A 4,622-nucleotide genomic window follows, 5' to 3' on the forward strand; every position below is an offset into this window, starting at 1 on the left:
TCAAAACGGCATTCCTTAACGGTTATCTTAAGGAAGAACTGTATATGATGCAGCCGGAAGGTTTTGTCGATCCTAAGAACGCTAACAAAGTATGCAAGCTCCAGCGATCCATTTATGGGCTGGTGCAAGCATCTCGGAGTTGGAACATTCGCTTTGATGAGATGATCAAAGCGTTTGGGTTTATGCAGACTTATGGAGAAGCCTGCGTTTACAAGAAAGTGAGTGGGAGATCTGTAGCATTTCTCATATTATATGTAGATGACATACTTTTGATGGGAAATGATATAGAATTCTTGGACAACATTAAGGCCTACTTGAATAAGTGTTTTTCAATGAAGGACCTTGGAGAAGCTGCTTATATATTAGGCATCAACATCTATAGGGATAGATCAAGATGCCTCATAGGTCTTTCACAAAGCACATACCTTGATAAGATTTTGAAGAAGTTCAAAATGGATCAGTCCAAGAAGGGGTTCTTGCCTGTATTGCATCCCCTATGCTTCAGCCATAGGATCTATTATGTATGCCATGCTGTGTACCAGACCTGATGTAAACCTTGCCGTAAGTTTGGTAGGAAGGTACCAAAGTAATCCCGGCAAGGAACACTGGACAGCGGTCAAGAATATCCTGAAGTACCTGAAAAGGACAAAGGACATGTTTCTCGTTTATGGAGGTGACGAAGAGCTCGTCGTAAAGGGTTACGTCGACGCTAGCTTCGACACAGATCTGGATGACTCTAAGTCACAAACCGGATACGTATATATGTTGAATGGTGGAGCAGTAAGCTGGTGCAGCTGCAAGCAGAGCATCGTGGCGGGATCCACATGTGAAGCGGAGTACATGGCAGCCTCGGAGGCAGCGCATGAAGCTATTTGGGTGAAGGAGTTCATCACCGACCTAGGAGTCATACCCAATACGTCGGGGCCGATCAAACTCTTCTGTGACAACACTGGAGCTATTGCCCTTGCCAAGGAGCCCAGGTTTCACAAGAAGACCAGGCACATCAAGCGTCGTTTCAACTCCATCCGTGAAAATGTTCAAGATGGAGACATAGATATTTGCAAAGTACATACGGATCTGAATGTCGCAGATCCGTTGACTAAACCTCTCTCACGAGCAAAACATGATCAACACCAGAACTCTATGGGTGTTCGATTCATCACAATGTAACTAGATTATTGACTCTAGTGCAAGTGGGAGACTGTTGGAAATATGCCCTAGAGGCAATAATAAAAGTGTTATTATTATATTTCCTTGTTCATGATGATTGTCTTTTATTCATGCTATAATTGTATTATCCGGAAATCGTAATACACGTGTGAATACATAGACCATAACATGTCCCTAGTGAGCCTCTAGTTGACTAGCTCATTGGTCAACAGATAGTCATGGTTTCCTGCCTATGGACATTGGATGTCATTGACAACGGGATCACGTCATTACGAGAATGACGTGATGGACAAGACCCAATCCTAAGCATAGCACAAGATCGTGTAGTTCGTTTTGCTAGAGCTTTTTCTATGTCAAGTATCTCTTCCTTAGACCATGAGATCGTGTAACTCCCGGATGCCGTAAGAGTGCTTTGGGTGTACCAAACTTCACAACGTAACTGGGTGACTATAAAGGTGCACTACAGGTATTTCCGAAAGTGTCTGTTGGGTTGACACGGATCGAGACTAAGATTTGTCACTCCGGATTACGGAGAGGTATCACTGGGCCCACTCGGTAGTGCATCATCATAATGAGCTCAAAGTGACCAAGTGTCTGGTCACGGGATCATGCATTACGGTACGAGTAAAGTGACTTGCCGGTAACGAGACTGAACGAGGTATTGGGATACCGACGATCGAGTCTCGGGCAAGTAACATACCGACTGACAAAGGGAATTGCATACGGGGTTGATTGAATCCTCGACATCGTGGTACATCCGATGACATCATCGAGGAGCATATGGGAGCCAACATGGGTATCCAGATCCCGCTGTTGGTTATTGCCCGAGAGCCGTCTCGGTCATGTCTACGTGTCTCCCGAACCCGTAGGGTCTTCACACTTAAGGTTCGGTGACGCTAGGGTTATTAGGAAGACTTGTATGTGACTACCAAATGTTGTCGGAGTCCCGGATGAGATCCCGGACATCACGAGGAGTTCCGGAAGGGTCCGGAGGTAAAGATTTATATATGGGAAGTCGTCAAACGGACACCGGAAAGATTCGGGGTCATATTGGTATTGTACCGGGACCACCGGAGGGGTTCCGGGGGTCCACCGGGAGGAGCCACCCCTCCCGGGGGGCCACATGGGCTGCGTGAGGATAGCAGCCAGCCCCTGGTGGGCTGGACACCCTCCCCTTGGGCCCATGCGCCTAGGGTTGGGGGGGAAACCCTAAGGGGGGCGCACCCCCCTTGCTTGGGGGGCAAGCCACCCCTCCCTGGCCGCCGCCCCCTCTAGATCCCATCTAGAGGGGCCGGCCCCCTTGCCCCTTCCCCTATAAATAGAGGGGTGAGGGAAGGGCAGCCGCACCACAAGTCAAGGCGCAGCCCTCCCCTCCCCAACACCTCTCCTCCTCCGTTGTGTGCTCGGCGAAGCCCTGTCGGAGTACTCCTTCTCCACCATCATCATGCCGTCGTGCTGCCGGTGGAGCTGTCTTCCTCAACCTCTCCTTCCTCCTTGCTGGATCAAGACGGAGGAGACGTCACCCGTACCGTACGTGTGTTGAACGCGGAGGTGCTGTCCGTTCAGCACTTGGTCATCGGTGATCTGAATCACGTCGAGTACGACTCCATCATCACCGCTCCCTCAAACGCTTCCGTACCGATCTACAAGTGGTATGTAGATGCAAACTCACTCCCTTGACTCGTTGCTTAGATGAACTCATAGATGGATCTTGGTGAAACCGTAGGAAAATTTTTAATTTTCTACAACGTTCCCCAACACCATCATCACATGATTGCATACATGTAGGGGGAGTTAATGCATGTCTTGCCAAAGCTTTACTTGCTATTTCCTTCATATCCTTATCTAAAGCTTTGATGTATGTTGCCATCAATTACCAAAAAGGGGGAGATTGAAAGCACAAGTGCTCCCTGGGTGATTTTGGTAATTAATGTCAACATATCTCTTGTTGGACTAATACTTCTACCTTGTATATTTCAGATGAGTTCAACATTGGAGTGGCATGGATATGGATAAGAGGATGTGGAACCCCTTCAATATGCTAAGGACAAATATTGGCAAAAGCTCAAGACTCTACATTTTCATTTTAGTGATCAAGATCACATTGAGTCCATAGGAAAGCCAATAATATTAAAAGGGGATGAGGTGTTGCTTAATGGCTTGCTTGCTCAAAGTGCTTAGTGATATGCTCCAAAGCCCTTAACCAATTTCTCATATCCACATATGTCCTAAACCTAAAGTCAAACTCGGCCCCACCGATTTGATCTATCTGGCGCCACCGAGTTCATCTGATACAGCCACTGCCAAACCCTAATCAGTTTGGTCTCACCGATGGGATCTCGGTCTCACCGAGATGGGCTTGCAAATTCTCTGTGATCTATTGCAACAATTTTGGTCTTACCGAGTTTGTTCAGTCGGTCCCACCGAGTTTGCTTGACCAATACTTAGTTTGCTTGTTACCAAAATAGGTCCCACCAAGTTTGAGTAATCGGTCAAACCGAGTTGAGGTTTTACCCTAATCCCTGCACATCGGTCCCACTGAGTTGACCTTGTCAGTCCCACCAAAAATGCTAACGTTCACATTTTGACCTGAATCGGTCTGACCGAGTTTTACCATTCGGTCCCACCGAGTTTGGGAATCTGTGTGTAATGGCTAGATTTTGTGTGGAGGCTATATATACCCCTCCACCTACTCTTCATTTGTGGAGAGAGCCATCAGAACGTGTCTACCGCTTCCAGCATTTATTTTCTGAGAGAGAACCACATACTAATGTGTTGATGCCAAGATATTCCAATCCAACCACAAGAATCTTGATCTCTAGCCTTCCCCAAGTTTCTTTCCACTCAAATCATCTTTCCACCATAGCCAAATTTGTATGTGTGAGAGAGAGTTGAGTGTTGGGGAAACTATCATTTGAAGCACAAGAGCAAGGAGTTCATCATCAACACACCATCTGTTACCTTTTGGAGAGTGGTGTCTCCTAGATTGGTTAGGTGTCACTTGGGATCCTCCGTCAAGATTGTGGAGTTGAACCAAGGAGTTTGTAAGGGCAAGGAGATCACCTAATTCGTGAAGATCTACCCTAGTGAGGCAAGTCCTTCATGGGTGAAGGCCATGGTGGGAATACAAGGTTGCTTCTTCATGGACCCTTCGTGGGTGGAGCCCTCCGTGGACTCGCACAACAGTTACCCTTCGTGGGTTGAAGTCTCCACCAACGTGGATGTACGATAGCACCACCTATCGGAACCACGCCAAAAATCTTCGTGTCTCCAATTACGTTTGCACACTCCAATCCCATCCCTTTACTTTCATGCAAGTTGCATGCTTTACTTTCCGCTACTCATATACTCTTTGCATGCTTATTTGAATTACACTGTGTATGCTTTAAATTGTGTTAATCTACCACCTCAACTTAAAAACTGCCACCTTTGTTTATTGAGGGTCTAATCAC

This window comes from Triticum dicoccoides, chromosome 4B, assembly GCF_002162155.2.
Source record: "Triticum dicoccoides isolate Atlit2015 ecotype Zavitan chromosome 4B, WEW_v2.0, whole genome shotgun sequence".
In the NCBI taxonomy this organism is placed as follows: domain Eukaryota; kingdom Viridiplantae; phylum Streptophyta; class Magnoliopsida; order Poales; family Poaceae; genus Triticum; species Triticum dicoccoides.